Source organism: Struthio camelus, chromosome W (assembly GCF_040807025.1).
Source record: "Struthio camelus isolate bStrCam1 chromosome W, bStrCam1.hap1, whole genome shotgun sequence".
Lineage (NCBI taxonomy): Eukaryota > Metazoa > Chordata > Aves > Struthioniformes > Struthionidae > Struthio > Struthio camelus.
In genome coordinates, this window is record NC_090981.1 from 43,781,439 (window position 1) to 43,796,480 (window position 15,042).

The following is a 15,042-nucleotide window of genomic DNA, read 5'->3' on the forward strand; positions in this document are numbered from 1 at the left end:
TATTTTACATGTGTATATTTTACTGCAGGAACAGCGACATACACATAGAGCACTGCATATATCCGAGTTAATTTGTGTTTCAGGAATAAACCACCACACTATATATGAAATTATATGTTTTGTTACAGATTTTCCTCCCCAAAATTACTGTTTGCACAGGACATATCAAAGCAATACGCATGTGCTAAGAAACAAAAACAAGAATATGCAACCATTAAAATAAAGGTGCTCTCAAATGCATTTGCCAGCGCATAAAAACAGAGCATTAGCACCACCATGTAACTAGAGAGGCTAGTTTTTGAGAAATGAAAGTTCAATGCAAACTGACAAACCAGTTTTCAGTGATCCTAGGCATAAACCTTTCAAACAGCAATTCACCGACCTATGTAAATTGATTTGGCTTTCAGATAATTTCCTGGTGAATACTATTACAAAATCCATAAACACAGATGGCACCAACTGGCACCCTGTCTGCAATCTCAAGAGAAGATCAAATATGGAGACTGAATTTATCCTACCACATCAGAGGTAATACTTTCCAAACAGGTTTAAGGGATTTTAACTCAAAGCTGAAGGAATAAAGTTATGTCACAGCTACCCAAAGCCTCGTCTACCTAGAGAAGTTCCACTGCTTGACTGAAGCTGGTTTAAAAATTGTATGATTGTTAATAAATAGTGCAATGTTTGGTTCAGACGAGGCCCAAGTTATAATCGTGAGCACCAAGCTCAAACCCTTTTTTTTTTTTTTTTTTAAGGTACCTCAGCAGAAGAACCTAGGAAATACCTGGGATTAAAAAGATTCCTGTAAGACAAAAAGCCCAACAAATTGCAGCCCAACTTTAAAAAAATTATTAATTGTACTGTTAAAGTGGATACCTACTAAACGATTTCATCTACAAAAGTATTGTTACCTACTGAACATCGCATCAGCATTAACATAGTTAAGGGTGAATTATCATAAATAATGCATGAGAACGCACACATAGAATATGCAACGTTAGCCAAATGAATGCCAAATTGAATGAACTCATACTAATTCCAAAACAAGGCATTTATCATTTATCATTTTATCACTGATAAAATGATAGTTTCCACGTATAAAATATGAATCTAACAATATCTCCAGTTTTTAAGACAGCAAAACAGTATTAAAACAAAATAATTTGAAATGGGACATTGATGCCATTGACATAGGAAGCTGTACGGCTGCTTCAGCAGCATTGTTTCACTAAGCCTTCCTTAGCACTAGAAGCTGTATAAATGTGAAAATGAAAATAAGACCCCCAAAAATCAGGTTAAAGTAAGGTTTCCTCATGTGTCTTGCAGTTTTCTGGCTTGCTTTATTACTTTTGGTCATTTTAGCTGGTTGCAACACAACATAATGCTTTCTCCAAGACAAGTTTTTTTCTCTTTGTACAATACTTCATTTTCATAGTTTATCATTTAAGTTTCCATTCTTTCATCATTGGCTCTCAACCCTCAAACTCCTTCTTCCCCAACCAAGAACACTTAAACCAACATGAATTAGAAGTGGAATTCAAGGAACAAATGTCACAACAGCACTCTGTTCACACAGCTATGTCCAAACCTTTTGAACTCCCTTCAAGAGTTTACATCTAACTTCACTACGGAGCTCCAGGTTAAGTAAGCCAGTATGATTACCAGGATAAGACGACAAGGAAAATGAGAAAATTATTTAGCAGTAGACTGTAAATGATTTTTCATTTGTTTAGGGGGAGGGGAGGGTGTTAGATTTACTGAATTAGAAACTAGATTCTGTTGTGTCAACAGCACAACAATCCCCAAATATCTTTTACTATGATTTGATGCTCAGTCCCTAAAAATCTAATTGGCCCAATTACTTGGTGTGTTCTTTGAATTCAGAGTTTCAGGTATATTTGGGACCCATTCACATAGTTTCAGCACATTTGCAGTCAGGTACTTGGCTTTTACTGCAAATTTACTGTTTAATTTGTTTTCCTTTGTGGATTTTGTTTTCTTTGAAATTACCTTCCACAAAAATACCTTCTAGGACAATACTTCTAGGAAAATTGTTTATTTTATTCTTTGATTAACTGGTGATAAAATATTGATCTGTGGTTTATATCTGACTTCCTACAGTCCAAACACAATGACAAACAATTAAAAAATAAAGATCTCAGATCAGCAGTAAAATATTTTTCAAAATGCATTAACTACTTTTAATAACAGATCATTAAATCATTAAAATAACTGAAATAATTTGCTTTACCTAAAGGACAGTTTGTTTAAAAACAAAATGATAGAGCTATTATTTACACAGCTTTCAGAGTATATGACCATAACTCTCCAGCAATGTAATATGACAAGTAATACAAGACTGCTTTTTCTCTTTGTTTTTCTAAGGCTCCATATTCAGTTTAATCAAAAATTAATCGGTATGTAGTATGATAATTTTGGAATAACACATCTTACTAGTTCCACATTTCCAGTTTGGGCACCATCACCTGGGAGAATCCTGTCTATTTTTGTGAAAATTTGAAAACCAGAAGATAGAAACAGGCAAAACAAAGGTCTTTGGCATCATTTTAACAGACTCGTCAGCTGTAATCACATCTGCAATTGTCTCCACATCAAAGAAAGGGCTCTGAGAGTCAGTAACACCTTCCAGCAGCTCATCACCTCTGCCCCTGTTCCCAAGCGAGTTCAAAATGCTGATACCCTGAATGATTTATCCCCTAGGCAGAAAGCAAAGAAATAGGAATTGTTGTGGGGGAAGGGAGGAGCTGAAAACAGAGAGAAAAGAGGCAAACGGGAAGACACAGAGAGGCCCTCTTGATGGGGAGATAGGAATGGGGACACAAAACAGCTTATCTCACTGCCAAAAACTAGTAGCAGTTCAAAAGTTGGTCTTTGCTCTTCTCCCCACAGGCTGTATGGTGAGACCGCTCAGCCAACAGGAGAAGCCAGGTGTGTGTATACCTGCACATATGTGCGCATGCATGTGCAACAAGTGAGGAAAAAGCAAGGGACAGAGAAGTAGCCACCCTCACCGCCTTCTCTCTTAGCTTCACTTAACATGTCTAGGACAAAGGCATAGCGAGGGCAAAACCTAGCCACTTTACTAGCTGTTTCTGCGTACGGAGGCTTCTTCGCTTTCCTCTTGCCCTGTAACGATTTGGCTTTAAAATGTTGAGGAGGAAATTACTAGAAACTGCCTGTTGCCTACAGTAAACAACTAGAAACGTACTAGGTGCTAGAAACAGAGCTGGGTGAAGGAGGGAGCAAGTCAGCTGCTCCACCAGAGCTACCATCCCTCCCCGTTTAGCACAGCGCCTGCTCATGTCCACTGCTTCTCATTAATTCTGGAGTCATCCAGTTGATGGTGAACGTGTCTAACAGTAAAAACAGCTGGAAATATAAAGTTTGATGAATAATAATTGTGTATGCTTCATATCACTCAGAAAAATAATGAATCCTCCTTTTGATGCAACGATCATTTAAATAATAATGTCTACATTGCTGAAATATGCAAAACAAAATCCTAGGTTTCTTGCTTGAAGCCAACTATAAGATCACCTCTGATCCAAATAAGGTTCTACTGAGCCAATAGGACATCACATTTAATATATCATTATTCTATCGTATTGCAGTACAGCACAAGCAATTTTCACAATTACACACCAGAACATGAAAAAGGATCACTCCAGTTACTGGCCTCAGTTTTGCCCTCAGTGTTCCTGCTGCAAACTTACCAGCACAATACAATGAAGGGTGACTAAGATGATGTGGAGGACTTAACATTGGTTAAATAGGAAAAAAGGAATATAGCATTCTTCTATAGAAATGTCATATCCAGTCCTAGTAATGTATGTTCTTAAAAAAAACAACACACTGCTGTGGCTTATCGGATATGCAGGTACATCATCACCCAAACATTTCCCAGAATGCTTACTAAAAACAGATGATTAACTGAAAAAGACTAAGTGGGCACTCTTCTAAGTACTGATTAAACCTAACTTATGACCCAGACAGAAAAGACTTGTGAAGAAAGCAGCAATGTGACTAAAGCTGTAGCGGTTGCAACTATCACATGTAATTTAAAAAAATAAATCAATAAATAGTCCCATAAACTTTGTTTGAGATAAAATCCTCTTATTACCAACTGCCATAGTAGAACAGACAGATGATCTATATCCTGCATCTAACAATGAACAGAAGAAAATACTCAAGAAAAAGCCATAGATTAATTAAGATTAGGTTTTATAGCATGTTTTATTCTGAAGAATAAATGGGGATATTGACTTATTTAGTGCCACGGATACTTCCTAATAAATCATTCTTTGTGCACCATATATATTAAGGGCTCAATGAGTCACAGCTCTGTACGATTTCTGTGACCAAACCCCACTGAAAACAGCAGGTGTATGCTCGCATAGGCAGAACCAACTGGAAGACTGGGACTGAGCCCACATTTTCACTGAGGTATCTGTAATAGCGCCTAGGAATGTTTTCCTAAGAAAGCTAAAACTTTTAATTGATATAAATAAAATTTTCTTCCAGATGAGATCAGCTAGAGCTTTTTATTGTTTCAGTTATACCTAATAATAAATCTCTCCTCAGGATCTGCACATTCACAGTGTCTAGTATGCTTACTTCTGGCTCAGTGTAAACCTACTGAAACGGAGAAATCCACTCTGCCGCCAGTTATTGGCAGTACTTACACTTGTCAGAACACAACACTATTAGCTCGTATTGTTTTATTTGATATTGCTCCAACACACTCACAGCTTTTAAATTATGGACTCACATTTCTGCCATCTTAAAAAGAACAACGGCATTAATGTCACTAAGTTCCTTCCGAAAGACATCTAGCACAACAAATAAACCTTTACTGATATTCGTGCCATGCACTTCTTTCCCTTTCCTGAAGGATCCTATAACCTAAAAACAAACAATAAACAGCCCCCCTAAAAAGCAAAGCCCAGAAAGACAGGGGAATAGAAAAAATATACGGGAGGCAGGAGGTAAAGTAAGCAAAATGCTAAGGCGAGCTTTGAATTTCTTTCCCTCAAGCACCGCACCGAGACTCCAGGCGAGCGGCAGCGGGGCGGTGAGGGGCGCCCAGGCCGGCCCGGCGCCCCGCAGCCGCTGGCCCACGCGCGGCGGCGCCCCCAACAACCCCCCACCCCGCTCCTGGCAGCTCGGCTTCCCCCAGAAACGGGACGGGCACGGGCACGGGCATGGCGGCAGCGAGCGCTTTCCCTGGGCTGACTCGACGGCCGCCCCGACGACGCCGCTGCGCGCGGACGGGAGGCAGCGAGAGGCACCGTCCCACCGCCGCCCGAGCCCCGCGGCCGGCCTGCCGGGGCCACGCGCGGCGTGCTCGGCGGCACCCCCGCCGCAGGGGCGCAGCACGGCGACACCGCCCGCCCCGCCGCCGGCCTGACACGCGGGCCTGCCCGGCTGGCCACGCGCCGTGGCGGGGCACCGTCCTGCCCGCCGCTTCCCGGGCTGGCGCCGAGCGACTTGCGCCGGCCCCGCAGAGCCCGCCGTTACCTCCGCGCCGTGCCCGGGCCCCGCTCACAGCCCCGCGGGAGGTTTCCCCGAGCCGCTCCGCGGCCACAGCCCTCTCCCCGAGGAGAGCTCACAGCCTGTGCCGCCCAGGCCCACGGGCGATGAATGGAGATGCGCCGCCCGCCGCCGCCTCACCTCCGCCGGGCGCTGCCCGCTCCCGGCGGCTGCTCCGCGCTGGGGCTCCGCTCCGCTCCCGCCACCGCCGGCCCGCGCCCCGCCGGGCTCGCCCTGCCCCCGCTCCCGCCGCGACCATTCACTGAGGGAAGAGGAATGGGAGCCGGAGAGCGCGACCCGGCTGCCTCCGGCCGGCGGGAGGGGAGGGAGCCGAGCCGAGCCGAGGGCGGGCGGGAAGGAAGGAGGGGAGGGAGCGCGGCGGCTCTGCCCGGCCCAGGACCGGCCCCTCACTGACGTCCCCCGCCCCGACACCGCCGTCTCCCGCCACCCGCGCCGGGGGTGCCCGGGCTGGGGTCGTGGGAGGGGCGGCGGCGTGCGGCGGCGCCCCGCGGTGGCGGGCAGCGGCGGCCTCGGCGGCGGGGAGGCCCCTCGGCTGCCCCGGTCCGCGGGCAGCCCGCTGCTCTGCCGCGGCCGCCCGGAACCGCAGCGCTCCCGCCGTCCGGTACTTACGGCTGCGGGCCCGCGTGTTGGCACCAGAGCCACTGACAGTAGTCCTCTCACGGCAACGACATGTTCACCCATAATCAAGCTGGTGTGAAAAAACAACTTTCCTTCACCTCCCTCCTCCAACTGACGTGGCTGAGAACTGGCACTGACCTGCAAGATTGGTAATATCGAGCCCAGTATTAAATATTTTACTGCTCATCTTTGTAATTAATAGAAACAACTAGTTAATCTGTTGCCTCTTGCACCAACTACTGTTCCATTTGACCTAGTCTTAGAAGAAGCATTAAATACAAAGTGGGAATGCTAAACACCAACTTCCCCCATTTCCGAACATTCCTGCTCATCTTAATCTTCTGAAAAAATATAATTATTATACAACTTACATTGCAATAAATTGTCTCCAATTGTCAGCAAGGCTTGTATTTTCTCTGTGAAATGCTTTCCACTCAGAACTAGTCATTCCCTAGCAGTTTCCCTCTAAAATCCTAGTTAACATTCTTCCAGTTTCAAAGCAGCATTCTGATGACACAAGGTTTTCAAGAATTTTGTAATTGTTAAAGTGTCTTAAGATGTCTAATTCCAAGAATATATGAATCTACTAGCAGCAAAACTCATTTAAAGCATTTGCAAATACCTGCGGAGAAAATCATGGTTTAGGCTTGGACATGTCCCTGCTCGCCTGTGCTCTTCCCTGCTGTTGTGCCCTCATGCAATATACTGATAGCTTCAAGTGGGTGACAGGTGTCTAACTTCATATAGCTTTTTTCAAAGGCAGCTTCACTTGCTAGATTGGAACTGGCAGTTGCAATAGATAAACCAGCCACTAAGTGGGTAAATAAAATAGATCACTTTGACTATCTCAGAAATATTTTCTCCAGGGGAAAAACAAACTACTATACCAATGTAAAATTTGCTTTGCTGCAGCTAAAGCTGTCCTCCTCAGGGGAATAAGCAAAGGGTTCTTTTTCATAGCTATCAGATTGCTACCTTTCATTTACCTGCAGCTATGTTTTTGGCTTTTTTAGAGAGCTGCATTACTGTTCCGTTCTCTGAAAGCACGGAGAGAACCGTGCGGGCAGGCCCTGCTGACAGCTGGTGTCTCCAAAGTCTTCAGCGGGTCTGCGCAGAGGCACAGACCATCTGAGTAGGTCCACTTGCTGGATCCAGGCCTTCTTTGTAATTTGTGCCTGCTGCTCAGAAAACCAAAAGCCAGTTAATATTTTCCTAAGTATGTAGGTTTAGGAGGAAGAAACAAGCAGGAAGCAGAACAAATAAGCAGTAATAACACTTGCGTAGCAGAAACATTCAAAACATATATACGGTTAACTGGACTTACTGAAAATACACTTTGTTTATTGTCCAGACTTGTATCCTTATATTTCTTTTCCCCTTTCAATCCAGACAAGTCATCTTTTGAAACATTCAAAAAAAGTTTTACTAAAGATATTTTTGTTTGTTCCTATTAAAGACTCTGAAGATTCCATTTCTACAAAAGAAGGGTATCTTTGTAAAGCTGAACTCCTTTTGACCTCAGAGAGTAGCTACTTTAACATACAATAGGAGACGACTCGGTAGGCCTGTCCAAAAATAAACTTCTGTTTAAAGAATATTTTAACCCTAGAGACTTCAAACAAACAGAGCAGTCAGAACATTATTTGATAATACAAAATGAATGTAATTGACGTATTAATTTGCCAAAGCTACGAAACCGCTTGCATTCCAGTCTTTAGATACACTTTGAGCTAGTCTTTGTAATAGATGGCACAATTACTTTAAGATCAGACTGTATTCCCAAACAGATAGATCAGGCCATTTCAAAAGGATGTGTTAGAACCTTGCTGGTCCATTAATAACATGAAACTGGAAGGTTTAAAAAACTGCATTACAAATATTCTTGTACCAAAGATCATTTTTCTCACTGATCCTCTATCAACTCCTAAAAGATAAAGTGAAATGCCTATTGATTTAATAGAGATTACCTAAGATTAAAGGAAATAAATATTAAGGTATGTTATATTCATTTACAAAGTTGCCTGTGCTCCTGAATATAGGCGCCGAGGTATGCTCAAATCACGCAAGTTTCACTGCAATTAAGTGATGGGATAAGGAGTTGTGCCTAAACACTGTTAGTGGTACAAAAGGTGATGGTGATGGATGTGGCGTTAGTGGATCCAGTGCTGGTAGCAGCCCTTTTCCTCTTCCGTTAATTACTTACCTTTAGGAGAGAATTCAGCGTTCAGAAGCCTAAAGGGGGAGAGGCACTCACAGCCTGGTCCCCACAAGGAAGCTGGAGTTTAGACACATTTTTGTGTACAGTGGAGACAACTTTCTTATCTGCATGTGGTATGGTACAAATCTATGCTGTGAAGATCCCTTAAGTATGAAATCTCATGCTTGTAGTTCTGCAACCAGAGAAACAAGAAGTTTGACAATGCAAACGCTAAACCCAACAAAACACTTGTAGAATCTCAGAGAGGCAGATATGCAAATGAGGAAGTGTCCAAATGCAGTATTTAAAAATACACAGCAGGAACTGCTACACAGCGCTGCTATCACTTAGAGCTTGTGTGCAGGCTTAGCAATTGGATAAAGTAATTACCCAACAGGAATGATGATTCCTGATAACAAGAAAATGATTACCCATATAACACTGTGATGCAACTTATAGGAGATTGATTTACATGTATATGGAGGACAACCATGGCTTAGAACGTTTTCATTTGGACTATTTTTTTTCACTTACTATTTACCCTATTACCCTGAGCAGAGAAACTTGTGTGGCAAACTCAGTGTGTCAGGTTGTGTGGCTAAATGAGCCTAGGGGGTTAAAAAAAGAGTCACGAGGAGGCAGTTGTGACCAATAAGTAAGGAAGCTGCACTCTGAAAGCCCAAGAGAGGGCTGGGACGCCCACAGTGCTGGAGAACCCAGACTGCCCAGGGGGACACACCGATAGCTAGACAGGCCTGGGAGCAGCATGTAGTATGTGCAAGCACAGTGCTGCCCTGTGGAGCACTACCTGTCTCCAGTGATTATACAAAGAGTTCAGAAATCTGTCTTAGTACTTCTGTTTTAGAGGTCAACATGCAGACAGGCTGAGACAGAAACAAGGTTTGTGCAGGACTAGCTGTCAATGCACAAAGGATTTAATACTTGTATAAGCATAATTCCTGCATGTGATCTGGTGAAACAGATCTACAGCAAGATCCAGTCTAGCAAATGAGTATCCATAGAAAGGCTTGTTGAGGTTGTGCATATCACCAAGATTTGGGACCCAGACAGATTCAAGTGTAGCATCTTATTTTCTTAATTTGAAATAAATATTTATTTGGAATTGGTGTGAGGGACTTGTTACTTCCTCCTATCAAAGTACAAATGCTTTAATGTTAAATAATTACAATATTGGCTTTGATGTGCAGATCTAAACATTTTTATTCTGATTATCTGAAATCCAACTGCACAAACAAATAATTCATCACCAGAACTTAGCACATAGGCATTATACAAACAGGAAACTGAGATGTCAAACAAGCACACTTTAGATTAGGTAATATATTACATGGAAAAGATGATATAATGTTCTTTCCTCTTGCTCATAGATCTTCCCAAGCATTAACTCTGTAGGCATTCATTTGTTTAGACAGTTTTCCTCCCTAAACATCAGTTTACTTATAACCCCAGATAGTAATATTTGACATTATTTTGATTGATCTATTTAAATTCTCCATAGACTGTTAGAATGAAGGATTATTTTACCCTGAAATTTCCTGAGTTCACCTGAACAAATACAGCCTTGGATGTGGCCCAAAAATATTCTCTGAAGGTTTTAAGAATAGAATATAGACTGGGCAGACAAAACAGGATAACAGAAAGTACAACCAAAAAGGCTGTTACATCCAAATAATCAGCAAATAACATATAGGTTGGCAAGCAGAACAGACACTATTTGGCTCAAAATGAAAATCTCGGTTATTCTGTGAAGAGTCACTGGAAACTATTAAAGACGTATTGGAGAAGATACAAAAACATCTATATGGTGACTAAAACAAGCTAAAAATGAACAAAGGGAATATCATGCATACATATTTTCATTGGAAGAAGTAGTTAGACTAAACAGCAGAACTATCTTAACTTTGTAAGTTTCAAATATATTCACCTCAGATCCGTGTCCTGATTGTAATTTACTTTTTTTTTTTTTTTTTTTAAATTGATTCTTGTAGGAAAGAAGGAAAGAGGAAAGAATTTTGTCAAGGAACCATAATGATCAGTGGCTGGAAAAACAATATTAAAATTGGAACTTATCCTAAGAACTCCAGAGAAAAATGAGGAGAGAGGAGAAAAGGAGACAAGAAAGGGTGAGAAAATACAAAACTGGAAGAGTTGAGAAGTCGGAAGGAACTGACTGAGGGAATGGGTGTAGTTTCTTGTGCTTTCTTTACAAGCATCAAGTCTAGGGTAACTCGGTATACCGTCACTTTAGGAAAGTTAGTTTAATTTGTTCGGAGATTATTTTGCTACTAGAAACAAGTATAAAGGGCACAAAGGACAGAGCCTTTTAGAACTTCCCTGAGAAACTGATGAAGGGAATACTCTTCCAGACATGCAGAGCATGCAAGGAAACAGCCTACGTTGATTAAAATAAAAACAAATCGAAGAAATAATGACAGTTAAAATGGAGTGTCACACAGTCAGAGACCTTTAAAAAGAAGGAATCATGAGAAGAAAAGGCCTTCAGAGGGTTTCAAAAGGTATCTATTGACCCTGGTGAATATTCTAAGGCATATTATCTACACGTCACGTTCCAGTTCTGAACCAAGCTTAGTGTTTTTGGGACAGTAATTGTTAACTAATTTGGGACTCAGCCAGTAGGGTACCAGCAGGAATCCACCACTATTTTAAGGTGGCTGTAACTGAATGCAGACACTCAGGCTTACTGGAGGGATCCAGATTTATCACTGTGTCTAATCTGTATTTTTGAAACACATATTATTGCAAGTAGCATGAAAAAAGGCTGTCTAGCCAAATATATGTTGCCTGACACAACAGCAGTAACAGCTGTTTTATCTCCTTTCCCATAATTTGGGGCTCTAGGACAGAGAGTATTTTTAAGTGCACTTTGAGGTAGTAATTCATGGGAAATTAAATTAGCAGTGTCCTTTTTACTGAACAAACTGAGACATCCATTAGGAATAAATAATTTGAGAGGCTGAATTTTACATATGACATTCATATATTGAAATTCCCACATTAGTACCCAGCTGTGCTAATCTAGTTCTCTTCTAATGTCTTAAAATATCTTTTCATGTCCTAAGGAGTGCTAAGAGAAAACATATAGAGCTAAACAATTTAATGATCTTGAGCAGAACACTATGCAAACAGTATTTTAAACTACCCTATCAACTCATATATGCACTTGAAAAAAAGAAAAGAAACTTCAATATGTCCTTCAACTACTAGCTTATTTTATCATAAATGAAGCATTTTCTAGGAATTTGTCCAAAACATTCTTCAGTTCTACAGATTATTGAAGGAAATAGTTTAGTGCTATTTCTAGGAATTATATATCTCAAAATTATTTAATATTTATTCATTCATCACTGTTAGCATCATTAGAGATGGGAAAACCTCAAAGATTATAACTCTAAGACGGTAAAGTTTTTCAAAGTAATTTAAGACCTGAGGAAATTGTATGATAATTGGGAAGATTCACCCAAAAAGAAATTCAGTAGAAAGGGCTTCTTACCCCATAACCCCAGCTCTAGAATGTGTTTTAAACATTTCTCAGAATTGAAATGGGCGTCTCAGTGGGCAATCCTGCCTAGGGAGGAACTGAACTATGATCACACTAAGTCATTCTAAGCTCCAGCTGGAGTACCAGTGAGATCCAGGGCAGCACCAACCCCGTCAGAGGGACTGATTACTCCCACTGGCAGCTTGTGCTGCTTTTGATTTAACATCCAGCTTCATATTCAAAGATAGGAAGTGGATTCCTGGCATATTTCATACTTACCTGGATGTTTGGGATTGTAAAAACTGACCATGGCATTGCCAGGATGAAAAAAGGAGAAAAATGATAATGCCAATTGCTTTTTGTTGAATTGCCTTCTTTGTTTTCTACTGTAGATGAGATATATCTCAATTACAGTTTCCACACCTTGCACTCTACTAAAAATGTTTTTACAGAGGATCTAATAATGTCTTCCAACCAGGAGTCTGAACTAGTAATCTATCCTCATCTTCCTTACTTGTTGGCAAACTAATACAATGCCTTTTGATATTTGTGAAATCTGGCCCTTTCTTGTCTCATGTGGTTCTAGTTTCACTCTACCTTCTTTTGCTACTGTAATCACAACTCGCTTGGAACCCTCCTTCCTTGTCTTGAATCACACTTTCACTTTGATCTCTGTTTTTCCCTCAGAAGCATTTACTTTATGTTTTGAAGCTTATTGCCTGTGAAACTACATTGGAAGGCATCCAACTTCGGGCTTTGGCCAACACTATGTATTTTGGTTAAACCAGAACTCTGAAAATAAACCAAAAACCCCAAAAAGGTTGTTCTATGTTTAAATTTGAGCTTCCTGAGAAGTAATTCTTTTTCCAGATGCTTGGAACTTGCCACCACTATTTCAATATCCTCAACATTCAAAAAATTAACCTTTTGGGGGACATACTGTACAGGCCTTCTTAGAGAAGGCCTTAAGGACTTCTCAGGGAAGGACTTAAGAGAATGTATTTCATTTTTCCAGAGAGCAGGCAGCATGTAATACCTTATGACAGAGTTACAAACTAATTTACAAAATAACATTGAGACAGTTTTAGCTGTTAAGTAGCTGCAAAGCCCATCAAGTATTAATTGAAAATAATAATGCTACAGTTCAGAGAAACTCTCTTGAAGAAAAGACCCACGATACCATTAACTCATCCTTCACATTCTGTGGGATTAAGTCATGTTCATGTTTATGGCCTCACTACAGTACTAATCTGACACGTGTCAGATTAAAGAGATTCAAATGTCCTAAGCAGCCTGGGGGCACATAACAGCATGTCTCTTCTAAAGAATGAAAGATATGCACAGTACACACTGACATTAATTGTGCAATGATCTTTTAACGTGAGGGATCAAATACAGTCTATATGACTCGGAAGAAAGGGATCTTCCTAACAGAAAAGACTTATAAATTAATCACAAAAACATATTTTAAATTTACATGCTGTATTTTTTATGCAGTCTATTTATTGACTCCAGCACTGATTCACCCCAGGAGGCTTTTATTCTGTCAATCCCTAATCACAAGTAGGTATTAACAGTTACAAAGATGTAGCAATTTCCTTGTAACTGGGCAAACTACAGAGTATTACAATATTAGCTTCCCTGGGCATGCGTTCTGAATCTGAACAGAAAAAGTAATATAAGATATACAAAGAGGTTTAAATACGATGCTTTAAAAAGTCAGAAGCGTTTGAAGTGAGATGGTTTCATTGTGCAGTGCAGCATACAACAAAATTTAAAATAGCTATCAGAAATTTTTGCAAGTAGCATATGCTGAATACATTTGGAAAAGTGAGCAGCTTTTTACTTAAAATTGGCAAGCAAACTTGCCAATTTTACATTATTATGAAGAACAACATATAACCTCAAAAGTTGTTCATCAGAGAGCTCAAACAGGAGATGTCTAGAAAAAACAAATTTTGTGTCAGCATACTTACCTTTGTTCTAGTACCTGAAACTATTCATGAGAGAGTAATGGAATTATTTTTGGATAATAATGTAAAGCCAAGTGAATGTGATAAACTTATGTTTTTATATAACACACCAAAGTGTTTATTGATCTTCACATGCAGCACAGCGCTGCATGGAGCCTCTTTGAAAAAACTGTCTTCGACGGTTTGTGCATATAATGCCTTAAAATGGCTTTTCTCTAAAGGTATACTGCAACTTTGTACTTCTACCTCATAATTTATTATTAAGCCACAATATGTTCATTGAGTGTTTTGTTTTAAAATTCCATATAATTGAGCATACCGGTTTTCAGCAAAGAAGCGGTGTGCTGACCAGAATGCTGGTGCCAAACAAATTTATAAAACCAGCTTAATGGTTGAGAAAACCCTGCTGAAGTAGCCTGATAATTCAGATTGATTACATTTCCCTGTAGAGAGCACTGTTTTCTTCAAATTATTCACTGGAAGCTGAATACATCACTTTGATAGGGTACCTCTTTATCAAATGTAAAAGAATGTGCAAATCAGCCTCAATATAAAAATGCAAGACTAACTAGCAACTTTTGCTGGTCAAGATCTTGAGGACTGTAGACCATAAGCAACTCAGTTTTTTTAGCGATCCAGTCTTATGCTAAAATATGTATTTCTCATTGCTTTGTTTTGTAATATTTCATTCCTTCTTGCTTATTTAATCTTCAGGTACATACCTCTGTATGTTAGCGTAAGAGATCTGCTGGGATCTTTACCTTAGGCTTCTCCTTACCACTGTATAAAAAACTCAGTATTTGAATCCTTGTCTCTGAAATAGATTGATCACCCTCATGGAAAGAAGTAAGTTTTTCACAGCCCTTGAAATTATTTGGAGTGTAAATACTACTGCACCATCACTTACTACAAGAGATTTAATTTTTTCCTCTAGGATATTATTTTGAATTTATATATATTCAGCAGTATTACTGTCTTCTGATGAGTTAATTGCCATGTCTCTGTGAAATAATGAAATAATCTTATTCCAGGCTTACAGTCAGTTCTGACCGCAGCATAACACTTGCTTCCAGAACAGGTATCCTTGTCAAAAACAATTAATTAAAGATCTCTCAGATCACATACTTACAAGCACTAAAATAGCCTTTTATTTCTCAAAGATT

General features: G+C 40.4%; 1 protein-coding gene across 3 annotated transcripts in view; it reads right to left on the bottom strand.

Annotated features, from left to right (window-relative positions):
• The window catches only part of LOC104152954 (LHFPL tetraspan subfamily member 2), a 125,720-nt gene extending 119,860 nt beyond the window's left edge, over positions 1–5,860 (bottom strand). The window contains exon 1 of one of the 3 annotated variants that reach the window (XM_068925742.1): positions 5,692–5,860. The gene's annotated coding sequence lies outside the window, so the exon portion shown is untranslated. Of the gene's footprint in view, positions 1–5,538; positions 5,608–5,691 lie in introns of those variants that run through there. The other 2 variants (XM_068925739.1, XM_068925737.1) reach the window with 2 other exon arrangements.
• Positions 5,861–15,042: the final 9,182 nt, after the last annotated feature.